General features: G+C 39.8%; 1 long non-coding RNA gene across 10 annotated transcripts in view; it reads right to left on the reverse strand.

Moving 5' to 3' along the window:
* LOC108348562 (uncharacterized) overlaps positions 1–942 on the reverse strand; it is an 87,524-nt gene extending 86,582 nt beyond the window's left edge. For 9 of the 10 annotated variants that reach the window (XR_010059183.1, XR_010059181.1, XR_010059184.1 and 6 more), the window contains exon 1: positions 435–572. This is a non-coding gene — a long non-coding RNA (uncharacterized LOC108348562). Of the gene's footprint in view, positions 1–434; positions 573–877 lie in introns of those variants that run through there. The other variant, XR_001841995.3, reaches the window with a different exon arrangement.
* Between the last annotated feature and the right edge of the window lie 13,659 nt (positions 943–14,601).

The following is a 14,601-nucleotide window of genomic DNA, read 5'->3' on the forward strand; positions in this document are numbered from 1 at the left end:
TTTGTCTCCATTATACTATAAGAAATTAACATGTCTTTTACATTTGGGTACTTGATGATGCAGTGTGTAGTTGGTTGCCATAACCATAGGACAAGGGCAAAGGGCAACATTCTTTGCCAAAATATTACAAGAAAGATCTCTAACTCAATGGCTAATAGTCTTCCTCTCTGAAACCTCTTGAGCATAGCTCTCAGTACTACTGTCTTCCAAGCTCTTAACTATGATGGCCCATTAGGCTCTGCTTATAGAATTCAACTACCTCTCAAGTACAAAATCTCCAAATCTGCCACATTCCTCAAAAAACAAAACAACCCTCATGGTCAGGTTTGTCACAGCAATAGTCCTAGTACCAAGGTCTGATTGACATACATTTAGATTTCTGTGATAGCATACCATGACCAAGGCAACTTACTAAAGAGTTTAATTTGACTTACAGTTTCAGAAGCATAGAGTCCATGATAATGGAGACAAGAAGCAGCTGAAAACTCATATATTGTTTCACAAAATTTTAGGCAGAGTCTTTTGAAACCTCAAAGCCCACTCCATGCAAAGTGGGACACACTAAACTGCATTTACTCTGTGCTTAGTTGGATAATGGCCTTGTGGTAAGTACTGATACAGTGCTTGGGGTGGGAAAATGCAGCTTAAGATGTGGAAGGTCAAAATTGGGGTTCCTTGATTCCCGGGTGGATGTCTAGTTTCCATTGGAGAAACAAGAGTCAGGAACGAAGGGAGGGTCAGGTCCATGGGCCTGTGATGAGCCCAGGGGCTGGTTGTTGAAAGACAGAGTCCTTGATTTCAAACTGTTATTGATTGTTCATCAAGGAAAATAGGTATATGCCATCTCCTCAGGGTGGAGCAGAGATTAAATAAATACCTTTTGCAGGGAGGACTGTCCACAAAGGGAAGCATATTTGCTAAACCCTCAGGGTCTACTTCATTAGCATGGAGAACTCTATTGTGATATAACAAAGGTCATGTTCCTAGGTAAGGGGTGTGGTCAGATGACACGGACCTGGTTGGAAGCAGGTGAAGCTCTGGGGCGAGGTTCTGGGGTTTCCAACCCACTCAACCTTACCAAGTTTCCTGGCATGGTCCATTCCTCTACAACACATTTCTTCCAATAAGGTCATACTCCTACTTTTCAAACAGTTCCACCAAATGAAGACTAAGTGTTCATATAAATGAACTTATGGAGGCCATTTTCATTCAGACCAGCACAACCAAGGTAAGCTGAATGTGGGTTCCTTGTAACCATGTAAAAAGCAGGCACAGTGGTGCTTGTGAAACTGTTAACTGGGGAAGCAGTGATAAGAGAATCCCTGGAGCTCACTGACCAGCCAATCTAGCCAAGTTGGTAAACTCTAGGTTCAGTGAGAGATCTTGTCTCAAAGTTGAGAAAGAGATTGAGAACACCGAAACATTTTTTTAAAGATTTATTTATTTTATGTATGAGTACAGTGTTGCTGTCTTCAGACACACCAGAAGAGGGCATCCGATCCCATTACAGGTGGTTGTGAGCCACCATGTGCCTGGGAATTGAATTCAGGACTTCTGGAAGAGTAGTCAGTGCTCTTAACTGCTGAGCCATCTCTCCGGGCTCAAACATTTATTTCTGGTCTCTGCTTTTGCACACATACCAAGTTTTAGTGGGAGTAAGGTGAGCATGTTTGCTTACTTGTTTGTTTAGCACTTAGAGGGGAAGATTAGGAGTTTTTCAGCTTGGTCTCCATGAGATCTTCAGTATAAAAGTTTAGAGGGTCTTTGGTAGTGACTAGTAACATCAAATTGATTAAAATCTAATAAGAAGTGACTCTTTAGAGTAACTATTTGGAACCTGTTTTGTACTCTTTTACATCTGTTTTGAGTTACTAGGAAGTCTTAGCCTCAGGATTCATGGTTTTATAATTGACAAATTGCTAAAAATGAGAAGCCTTTTAGTGCAGATCACTAAGTGGACTCTTGAACCCAGCATCTCTTCTAAATAGGCACCTTAGAAGTGAAGGGAATAGGGACTGCTTTGAGAAAAATGGCAGTTGGTTCAAAGGCAGGAAGGCCTTAGGAATTATCTAAGGAAGCTTAACCTGCGGCAGTTCTTTTTTCTACAATAGCTGCTTTCTCATCTGTTTGTGCTGACGCCCTAACCTACACTTGGCATTTAATACATACTCATTGCTCCCTGTGGTTATCTGTTCCACTGGAAAATAATATCTGGCAGTCAACAGCCCTGGCTACTTGAGAACACATACCTGTCTTCTTTCAAGGAAATTAGGGCTTTGAGTAACTGAACATGTCAAACCTTCCTTCCTCTTATCCAGCTACATTATCTTCAGAAACCTGAATCTTCTTTCATAGTCTCAGCTGATTCATTTTCTTTGAAGTTTTTCCTATCTTTATAATGTATCTAGATGGCCTTCAATTTCCTGTTGAAATTTTTTTGTTCCACAGTTTACCCTTCCCTAGAGTTCACTAACTTAAAGTATTCACTATCTTCATTTCTGAAATATCCCAAATACAACTGCTATTTGCCTTTGAACACAAGTGCAATGTGTAGTCTCCAGCCCAGTATCTCAGTTGCCTCCACCCCACCCACCCCTCATTTTCTTGTACTTGGCAACATAGAACAATATGGATTCTCTTTACCTTAAGCCAGAGTTTTAGCCCAGCCCTCAAACTCATTGTAGCTTAGGATCATGAATTTCTTTAACTACTATTTTTAGTTCTTTTTTTTTTTTTTTTTTTTTTTTTTGTTCAGAGCTGGGGACCGAACCCAGGGCCTTGCGCTTCCTAGGCAAGCGCTCTACCACTGAGCTAAATCCCCAACCCCAACTACTATTTTTAGACACACATACTCCCATCTCCCTGTGTGTGTGTGTGTGTGTGTGTGTATGCCTGTGTGTGTGTGTATGCCTGTGTGTGTTTATAGGCATGTATATGAAGGTGTGTGTGTGTGTGTGTGTGTGCCTGTGTGTGTGTTTATAGGCATGTATATGAAGGGGTGTGTGTGTGTGTGTGTGTGTGCCGGTGTGTGTGTTTATAGGCATGTATATGAAGGGGGTGTGTGTGTGTGTGTTTATAGGCATGTATATGAAGGGGTGTGTGTGTGTGTGTGTGTGTGTGTGTGTGTGTGCCTGTGTGTGTGTTTATAGGCATGTATTTGAAGGTGCCCAAGGAGGCCAGAAGGTATTGGATTTCCTGGAGTTAGAGTTATAAGCAGTTAGGAGCCTCCTGACATGGGAGTTAAACTTGGGTCCTCTGGAAGAGCAGCAAGTGCTCTTACCATTAAACCATTGTTCTAAACCGTTATTGTTTGTTTGTTTGTTTGTTTGTGTGAGACAGAGTATCACTGTAAAGAATGGCAAGGTGAACCAATGCCAGAGCCTCATCGGCTGTCTGTTGGGTTACCCTTTCTAAACATCACATGTCCTCTCAAGTGTCCATTTTAGCAAAATATCACAGGCTCCTTTTCCAGGCAGCTTCAAAACAAACAAAAACTATCATGTCTGTTCTCAGGAAAACATTCTTTTACATGTCTTCTTCAGTATAAGATCTTCTCAAAAGACAGTTCCCAGAAAAACATCCCATAACAACTGAATCTCAAAAATTTTTTTCACTTCACTTTCTTTTATCACCAAATACTTAGGTATGAGTGTCAGTGGGGTTCTTATTACACATTGCCATGTCTAAGGAAGGTCGTGTGCATTTTCCACTGGGTCATCTTGGGAGGCATATGATATCTAAGCTTATTTTTTTACATCTTTAAACAAAGGTAGTTTTTTGGTTTTGTAATAAGTGCTAAATGCTAAGTTACATTAATTATGTATGGAAGATTTTTAGCTTCTTAGATTATCCTTGCCTAACTGTATTTAGTAGTTGCAAAATGGGAATTTCCCATTTCTGTAATTTGTCTTAAATTTACTAGTCTTACATAGATGCAGGATTTTTCCCTAACTCCCTGTTTTTTTCTTACGTATTGCTGTGGACATACAGAGTTTCGTTGGTATACTCCACTGTCATCAATCGTTTCAATGTTTAAATTACAGTAAATGTACTAGTAGAGCCCCCTCACACTTCCTGTGTGTTGGTATGGGCATGTCCCTAAAACTCATTTTATTTATAGCATGTACAGTATTCAGAAAGCCCATTCTCTCTCTCTCTCTCTCTCTCTCTCTCTCTCTCTCTCTCTGGTTCCACACGGAGAGGTTTGAAGAGAAGAGGAAAGGAAAGGCCGGCCAGCCATGAGCATGTGGAGGGAAAGGGGTGGGTGGATGGAAAGAGAAGGAACAGGAAAGAGGGAAGAACATAGAGCAAGAGAGCCCTTACTCCTGAAATTTTACAGTCTTGGATTGACCATTCCTCAAAAAAAAAAAAAAAAAAAAAGAAAGAAAGAAAGAAAGAAAGAAAAAGAAAGAAAAGCTCCAGTTGATGCTTAGAAACTGAAATTTGAGTGTTAGCTTTATTCACTATTTGTGGGGAATTGGCTAGGTCCTTTCAATAGCTCAGTTGATAATCTAATTTAATTACAACTTTCTTCCCTCAGTTTACTCTTTCATGTCTGTCCCCAGAATCCTTACCCAAGAGGAGACCTGTAGGTTGATGTTTATATGCAGGTGTGAGGGCTAGCACCAGTTAGGTCAAGGCCATGATTGGACAGTAAAAAAAGAAGGTGGGAACAAAGGTGTTTGTGAGGCAGGAGAGAAGGAAGGAAGGAGAATCAAGATAAGAGACAGAGAAAGATGACACAGATCTGGGTGGTCTTGAATTGCCAAGGTAGTTGGGATGGATTTCTGTAGGCAAATTTATTTTATCTAGGTGGGCGGTTTATATCCTTATCTACTGGTTCTAAGTTTACTGTGTGGATGTATTGTGGATTGAGAATTTAACATATAAATCTGATTGTTGGGTTACAGTTTGTTGAGCTTTGATTTTTAACAGGTTTTTGGGAGTTTATACCATAACTATTAGGGAGTGGATGTTGGGAATGTAAATGGAGCAGTGGCAGAGAGTTACGAGAGGGTAGCCGCCCCAGAGACCAGGGGGTGAATGCTAGAAGTGTGAACAGAGTCCACCGTGAGAGAGCCACGAGATAGGTGGTGTCTGTATGAAACTGGTGTGACAGTGACCCATCTGGGTCAGAGAGTACCTTGGGGGCAGAGTAGAGCCACTGAGATAAATTAGCGCTTGTTCCAATGGCCCACTGGAGCCAAAACTAGCAAGAGCACAACTGGCAGGGTATGCATGGGGAACGGTTCCCCCCTTTATTATTTTTACCATAACAGAGACCCACACATCTTGTGTGCTTATGAACATGTTGTGGGACTGAATGTTAAATAACAAACTAAACCAACCAAGCAGAAATTGAACATGAAATGTAATGACATATGGGAAAACGTACATTCTACTGAACTACTAACCGCAAACACTACAATTGGCAACCCTTGAGTTCTTAGTGATAGAATATTCTGAAGTAAGACATTTATATCTTTATGACTTGATGTCCTTATCCAATCCAAGAAATGCTTCCTTTCAAAACTCATAATTAGCCAGATATGGTGGTACATTCCTTTAATCCTAGCACTCAGCATTCTGCACTTAGGCAAAGGCAGGCAGATGTCTGGTCTACAGAGTTCCAGAACAGCCAGGACTACACAGAAAACAACAACCTCCCATTTTTCTTTTGCAGCAAGATCTGACTGTGTAACCCAGGCTAGCCATACACATGCAGTCTTCATGTCTCAGCTTCTCAATTGTGGGGTTACAGACATGCATCATCACACCCAAGACTTTTTGCTTTGCTGTTCTAGATAGTGTTTCTCTGTATATCCCTATATGTCCTAGATCACACTCTATAGATCAGGCTTGAACTAAGAGATCTGCCTGCTCCTGCTTTCCAAGTGTTGGGATTAAAGGCATGCACCACCACTGCTCATCAAAATTAATTTTTATTTATGTGTCTGCTTGTCTAGACATGCACCAGTAGATGTGCACCAAATGTGTCTAGGTGCCCTGGAAGGCCAGAAGACTGTACCAGATTCCCTGAAACTGGAGTTACAGGAAACTCTGAGCTGCCCAGTGTGGTTGCTGGGAACTGAACCAGAATCTTTCAAAGAGCAGCTGGTGCATTTAACCACTGAGCCATCTCTCCAAATCTCCAAGACTCTTCTTGATTTAAAACAATTTGGGGGAGCATCATCATTGGTTCACAACTATCTATAAATTCAGCTTCAGAGGATCTAATGCCCTTTTCTGGCCTCTGTGGGCACATGCACCTTGTGAAGTTTCTAGAAGAGAGGAGTGGAATCATTTTAGGAGGTGAAATTAATTTCCAAAAGAATTGAAATCAGGAGATTTGGAGAGATGAATCAGCAGTTAGAATCACTTGCTGCTTTTAAAGAGGTTTCAAGCATCTTAAGTCAGGTGACCCACAGGGATGGTTATCCCTAACTTAAGTTCTGGGGCATTTGATGCTCTCTTTGAACTTCTGTAGGTCCTGCATACACATGATGCAAATAGAAACAAGCAGGAACATGTACATACACATATATACAAATAAGTAAATAAAACATTAAAGTTTAGACTTGTATTCAGGATCTCATATAGATATATTTCTAGGTTTCTTGCAACATCTTGATATCCATGATATGGAAACAAACTAGATATACACTGCTGGATAAATGGAGAAAATGTAACATGTTTATGCAATAGACTATTCACTAAGATTTAGCAAAGAAGAAATTCATCTTCTATGACAATATGGAAAGGCCTCGGAAATATACTAAGTGAAGCAAGCAAGTTATAGAAGGGCAAATACTACGTAGGACAACTTACATGAGCTATCAAACGTAGTAAAACTCATATTAATAAAACAGGAAATGGTGGTTATCAAGGGGTTGTGAGAGAACTATTGATGTTCAAAAGAATGAACATATTCATGTTTTAATATGTAACTTGAAAGTAGATGAAACAATGCCGATTACATATAATATTGCATCTATTGTTAATACTGTCAACATAAACCCTGCCAGGGAATATAAGTCAATGAAGACCAAGAGGTCACTGGCTTCTATGTAATATAGGCAATCTGCAAATTTTTTTGTTTTTCCATTGCATGTGGGAACACATTAAATTTAAAACTTTTCAATTTAATAAACCATTGTCTCCAGTTTGGGTTGTCCATATTCTTCTGGGTGAGGGGCCATCTACTGAAGTATGGTTACTCTATGAGGAGCCAAACCTTTAATGAGAGCTGACTATCCTTCCCCAGAATTCAAAGTATACTTATTTCCTTAGTTAAGAATGAGAATGAGAGGACACAGCACACTTCCTATTCGGTTTTAGACCATTAACTGGCTTGATTTTGAACATGTCTTATGCAGTGAATCACTGTGGCTCTGAGTTCATAAGTGCAGAGGTCCTGTCATGTTCAAAAGACATTGTTCTAATCTTCACTGACCTTTGACTCATAATGTCCCTCTTCCCCCCAAAATTACTGTGATGTGGGGAAATGGTCCGGTAAGATACGGCGTTTATACAGCTGACCACTCCATAGTCACTTTTTCTCTGTTTTGACTACTTATGAGTTTCTGCACATAAACTTCTCTTATCATCTCTCAGAGTGTTCTTTTTTTTGTGGGGGGAGAAGGGGTGGGTTCAAGACAGGGTTTTTTTTTGTGTGTGTAGCCCTGGCTGTCCTGGAATTAGTTCTATAGACAAGGCTGACCTTGAACTCACAGAGGTCTGCTTCTCCCTCTCAAATGCTAGGATTAAAGCTCAACTGAGCTATAGTAATACACATATATGAATTTAGAAGTCAGTTTGATACTATGTTCATGTAGCAGAATAATACTAGTAGGTTCATCATTGGAGCCTGAGATTTAACCATGGGTTCTCAACCAGATTACATGAATCAAGCCTGGATTTTTTGGCTTGTGAATAGGCCTTAAAACTAATCAGAAATCAGTTGATAACTCCTATAACATTTGTGTCATGATTGCACCCATAGACATATCTTGCCATGATGGTCATTATTGCATGTCAAAATATTCACAGCTATAACACATACATTTTATGAATACAAAATGTTGTGATATACTTTGTCTTATAAGTTTTTAAATTTATTTTAAAGAGATTAAGTGGAAAGTACTGTAGCTGCAGGGAAACTAGTCATTAAAATAATTTAAGAAAATAATGATGTTCTGGTTCAGAGAAGCAGCGATGGAAATAAGGAAAATATGCACACTTCTGTGGGCTCTTGGAGTAGAATCAACATACTTTATTGATGGATTGGTCATAGACATTGAAAGGAGAAATATAATGTGATTTTTCATTTCTCTTTTAAAAGTTTATTGTTATTTATGTGTGTGTGTGTGTGTGTGTGAGAGAGAGAGAGAGAGAGAGAGAGAGAGAGAGAGAGAGAGAGAGATGACAAGAGAGACAGAGACAGAGAGACACAGACAGACACACAGAGGTATGTAGATGCCTGCAGAGCTGGAGTTAGAAGTTGTTGTGTGCCATCCAGTGAGGGTGTTGGGAACTAAATTTATATTCTCTAAAACAATATCAAGTACTCTAACCACTAAGCAATCTCCCCAGCCCTGAGATCTGTATTTCGATGTCTCTAAAACTATGCACTAAACTAGAAATTCTCAAACTATATTTTTACTGACTTTGACTGAAAATACACATTTTTAGAGATTAAAAAAATCTTATACACCATTGAAAGATTTCGAGAGAATAGAGAAATAAATACAAATAAGGTATTGTGTTTTATAAAAATGAGAGCCAGGAATGTTTTATAGAGCCAGCTATGGAGAGATGAGAGGGGTGCCTTGGCGGGCCCATTTTGAGACATACCTTCTCTCTGAGGTACCAGTCACGTGGAATAGAGGGCATGGAAAGGGAGACAGAAAGACAGATAGACACACACATACACACACACACACACACACACACACACACACACACACCGAGGGATGTGGAGAGAGAGAGAGAGAGAGAGAGAGAGAGAGAGAGAGAGAGAGAAGGAGGAGGAGGAGGAGGAGGAGGAGGAGGAGGAGGAGGAGGAGGAGGAGGAGGAGGAGGGAGGGATGGGAGGGTGGAGGGAGGAGGGAGGGATGGAGGGAGGGAGAGAGGGAGAGGGGAGGAAGAGGAGAGGAGAGGAGAGGAGAGGAGAGGAGAGGAGAGGAGAGGAGAGGAGAGGAGAGAGGAGAGAGAGGTAGGGCTGGCCAGGACATGTGGTTGGGGGGAGAGGGAGAAAAGGGGGTCAGGGAGAGAAGAGAGAAAGAATAAGAGAGTGAGAAGGGAGCAAATAGCCCCTATTTTAGTAAGCCAGTCCTATCCAACTGTTGCCAGATAATTATGAAGTGAAGGAATGCTAATATAAGGTATAAAATGTATAGATAAAAGTGATAAAAATGCATTAAGTAAAAAAGATTACACTGTAACCCTATTGACTTCTAACTTATCAAGTACTAGGGAATAAATAACACAGTAAAATAAGTAGAGGAAATAAAAACAGGTAATATTAGTAAATATACATTTTGAATACTATTTGAGGTCAAAATTGTTCACTTGTTTTCTTACTTATCGCTTCTCTAAAGACAAGGTTTCATTGCATAGCCCAGCCTGACCTCAAACCCAGTCCTGTTGTGCTGGAGCCTGCCAGCTGGAGAACAACGACTTGGGGAATGAGGATGATTATAGGAAAGGGAGAAAGAATTTGCAAGAGACAGATATGGGAAGGATTCTGGTCAATATCATGTCAGCAGTAAGTGTATTTTCTCAGTATCTTTTAAAGGGAAACAACAGAAAGCATGACCAATTCCAGCAAGTTAAATGAAGAGCACAAATGCTTATGTGGCAAGTTTATGGTACACAGGCCATTTTCTTCAGGCTTGGACAGTCTCTCAAGGATGTGTGCATAAGCAGAGGAACTTGGAAGGATATAACACATGGCTTAATTAAAAACAAAGACAGAGGGTTAGGGATTTAGCTCAGTGGTAGAGCACTTGCCTAGCAAGTGCAAGGCCCTGGGTTTGGTCCTCAGCTCCGAAAAAAAGAAAAAAGAAAAAAGAAAAAAAAAGACAGATGTTAGTAGACTCATTTATGATTAATCACAAGCAAAAAGTCAGCCAGAGTTAACTCTGTATGTGCTCCCCATGTGTTTCCCTTTTTTATTTATACCAGCCAAAGCTGTTTCAGCTATTGGTGTAGAAGACTGTATCTGTCTTAGGTGTCCCCTCAAGAAGTGTGGACCTTACCCATTATTGGTACATGAATTGTCGCATTCATGCCCTGCCTTAGGTTGATCCACCGCTGAGAGACTCTTACCTGTCCTTTTTATACATAAGAACTGTGCAAACTGTTAGTCACAGAGCAGAAAGTTGTGCCTGTCTTAGGTTGCCATCTGAAAACAGAGCTCTTACCCATCATCGGCACAAGAATAATCTTGTATTCGTGGCCTGTCTTAAGTTGAGAAGGTTTTCAAGACAATCTTACCCATCATTGACTACAAACTTCTGCTAGGGAAGACATTGGAGCTTGAACTTTTGTAACATTGCTTTGACTTCTGTAAAAGCTCTGATTATTCCTCTCAAAAGAGCAGGTAATAGGTATGCCATAAAAAGGATTGTAAAGCCAAGTCTTGATAGTCTCAATAAGAGAGATGTTAATGAAGTTCATGAAAGAAAAACAGCCTGTAAATTTTTTCAGAATATCATTTGCAATGCTATCAGCATCAAAAGACAAAGGCGTTGCATTTCTTAAATTCACAACCTCCTTTTGCACGGCTAATAAATATAAAGCAGTATTAGTATTATGCCATATACCTTGAAGGTGCCTTTTTATTCTGGTCCAATTATGCTGATTCTCATCATCCATTTTTTTTGGAGTTATACAAATCCCTACATATTGAGCATGACATTCCAGTTGGCTTCTGACTTTCATTCCTTGTACCTCATCTCCCATGATCTGCACTATATCATATAATGTGTGTCTATTCTTTGTTATAGCCATCTATCCAAATTCTCTAGTATGCTCAGGGCATTGGTTACACGTTCAGGAAGATGATTAACAAAACTAGCTGTTTGTACCTAAAGCTAATGTAGAAGTAGTAGCACTGTCTATAAGTATTATGAGTGCAATAAGACCAGCAATGATCAACTCAATGATCTGTATGTTTGCTCCTTGCCAGATTGTGATCTAATTCTTCCAATACTTTAACCCTTTTTCAGAATACCAAGATTCAGATAAATTTACAGGGCTTATAATAAATGCTGGTCGATGTTCTACTGTTACAGATAAACCATCATGCAATGCAAAAACACATTTGGACAAAAGACAAAACATGAAACATTGAACTCATTATCAGAGCCAATAACAAAGGTAACATTCCAAATTAGTAAAAGATTAGGTGGGGTAACACAGCATGTCACATTAACCTTAACACCAGAACTTGTTTCAATTTTATCCACAGTAAACATAACATCATACAAGGTATCTGCCAATTCCTAAATATTTCTCTGAAAATGTCCAGAATCAGCCCTCAAAATGCCCACTATTATTTCCTTTTGTCTAATATCCAATTGATTTCTAGACTAGTCCCTGATTGAGTCAGAGTAACTGGTCACATTAAAGGAAAGAAAAGAGTCATTATAACAACTTCTCTGTTTGATTTTTTTTGAGGATAGATTCTATAGTCTCCATGCTCTCTGTCCCTTGCCTGAGGCAAGGCAGCTTGTCCAGTCTGGGATATATGCATTCCCATCTTAATGATTAGCACTACAGTCTTAGAGATATTCTTCTTCCAAGTCTGAGGGTGCACAGAAACATATGTAGCATTGATACTATTTCTAGTAAAACAAATAGGTAGGCCCTGACCCATAGCAATGTAATTCACTAACTTGAAATACTTTTCACTCCCAGATCAACAGAATCCTAACAGCTGAGTTATCATTGAGTAGAGAGTTGTTTAGTTTCCACGTGTATGTGGGTTTTCTGTTGCTTTTGCTGCCATTGAAGACCAGCCATAGGCCAGGGTGGTCTAATAGGATGTATGGGATTATTTCAATCTTCTTGTTTGGTTAAGGGTTGTTTTGTGACCAATTACATGGTCAATTTTGGAGAAGGTACCATGAGGTACTGAGAAGAAGGTGTATTCTTTTGTTTTAGGGTGAAATGTTTTGTAGATATTTGTTAAATTTATTTGGTTCATAACCTCTATTAGTTTCAGTGTGTTTCAATGACCTGTCCATTGGTGAGAGTGGGGTGTTGAAGTCTCTCACTATTATTGTGTGGGGTTCAATGTGTGTTTTGAGCTTTAGTAAAGTTTCTTTTATGAATGTGGGTGCCCTTGCATTTGGGGCATAGATGTTAAGAATTGAGAGTTCATCTTGGCATATTTTTTTTCCTTTGATGAGTATGAAGTGTCCTTTCTCATCATGCTTGCTAACTTTTGGCTGACAGTCTATTTTACTGGATATTAGGATGGTAACTCCAGCTTGTTTCTTGGGACCATTTGCTTTAGAAGACTATCCTTTTACTCTGAGATAGTGTCTGTCTTTGTCAATGAGGTGTGCTTCTTGTATGCGGCAAAATGCTGGATCTTGTTTGCATATCCAATCTGTTAGCTCATGTCTTTTTATCAATGAGTTTAGTCCATTAGTATTGAGAGATATTAAAGACAGATGACTGTTGGTTCCTGTTATGATTGGTTTTGTAGGTGGCTTTATGTGCTTGTGGTTCTCTCCTTTTGGCTTTGTGGTGAGATGCTTACTATCTTGTCTTTTCTTTGTGTTTGAGTTTTCCTTCTAGGAGTCTTTGCAGGACTGGATTGGTAGATATTTACTGTTTGAATTTGGTTCTGTCCTGAAATATTTTGGTTTCTCCATCTATGTTGATTGAGAATTTTGCTGGGTGTAGTAACCTGGGCTGGCATTTGTGTTCTCTTAGAGTCTGCATGACCTCTGACCAGGCTCTTCTGGCTTTTAGTGTCTCTGTTGAGAAGTCTGATGTAATTCTGATAAGTCTACCTTTGTATGTTACTTGGCCCTTTTTCCTTGCAGCTTTTTGTCAACAAGGGGGGCAGAGGGTACCTGGAAGAGAATGGGGGACAAGAGACAAGAAGAAGGATGCCAAGACAAGAGTCTGATCAAGGCGACAATTTTATTTTTCTCCAAGGCTGAATTTATACTGTAACAGGGGTAACAGAGGGAGAGGGGAATAAGAAACATTTATGCAGGCCAAGGACACAATATTTGTGTGGTCAGGGAATAGGCTGATGTTGACAGGATGTCAGAAAGGTCACAGGTTTGTCATATCTGTTAGTCAGCAGGATGTTGGTTTTTCAGAAGGGTTACAGGTCATCATCTTGGGTATCTTGATGTATCATATTATTATTCATTTTGACCACCAGATTTGTATTAGTCTTCTGCATCTGGCTGGGGATTTTCCGTGAACCCAGTCATACTTAACTAACAATAATAATAACACCAATAATGGAGGGCTTCAAGGGCATCGCTCCCAACAGCTTTTAATATTCTTTCTTTGTCATATGCATTTAGTGTTTTGATTATTATGTGATGAGAGGATTTTCTTTTCTGGTCTAATTTGTTTGGTGTTCTGTAGGCTTCTTGTACCTTTATGGCCATCTCTTTCTTTATGTTGGGGAAATTTTCTTCTATGATTTTGTTGAAAATGTTTTCAGGTCCTTTGAGCTTGGAATCTTCGTTCTCCTTTATTTCAATTACTCTTAGATTTGGTCTTTTCATCATGTCCTGAATTTCCTGGATGTTTTGGGTTAGGAGTTTTTTATGTTTTCAATTTTCTTTGACAGTTGTGTCAATTTCTTCTGTGGTATCTTCTACACCTGAGATTCTCTCTTCTATCTTCTGTATTCTGTTGGTGGTAATTACATCTGTAATTACTGACCTCTTTCCTAGGTTTTCCATTTCCAGGTTTCTTTGTGTTTACTTTATTGTTTCTACTTCCACTTTTAGGTCTTGAAACTTTTATGCAATTACTTCACCTGTCTGTATTTTCCTGTATTTCTTTAAGAGACTTATTTATTTCCTCTTTAAGGGATTCTTCCTGTTTACCTGTGTTTTTCTGTATTTCTTTCAGTGAGTTATTTATATCCTCCTTAAAGGACTCTATTATCTTCACAAGATAGGATTTCAGTTCAGCTTCCTGATTTTCAGGTGTGTTGGTGTATCCAGTGCTTGCCGTGGTGGAAGAACTGAGTTCTGATGATGCCCACATGCTTTGGTTTCTGTTGCTTATGGTCTTGCACTTGTCTCTTGCCACTGGTTATCCCTGGTATTTGTTTGTCTGAGTGACTCTGTCTGGAGTCTGCCTCTTTTGTCCCTGGGTAGCAAAGGTCTCCTGGTAGGCCTGCAGCCCTGGCTGTAGCAGACCTCCTGTGGGGCCTTCCAACTGTGGGGTCTTCAGAGGGGCAGAGATGCTGCTGATCTGTTGCCCTGGCTCCTTGGAGGCCTTCAGGCTGTGGTGTTAGTTGCCCTGTGTGCAGTGAATCTCCCAGAATGCCAGTTTCCCTGTGTGCAGCAAGATCTTCTTGGATGTCTCAGGATGTGGTATCTTCCAGGA

This window comes from Rattus norvegicus, chromosome 17 (assembly GCF_036323735.1).
Source record: "Rattus norvegicus strain BN/NHsdMcwi chromosome 17, GRCr8, whole genome shotgun sequence".
In the NCBI taxonomy this organism is placed as follows: Eukaryota; Metazoa; Chordata; class Mammalia; order Rodentia; family Muridae; genus Rattus; species Rattus norvegicus.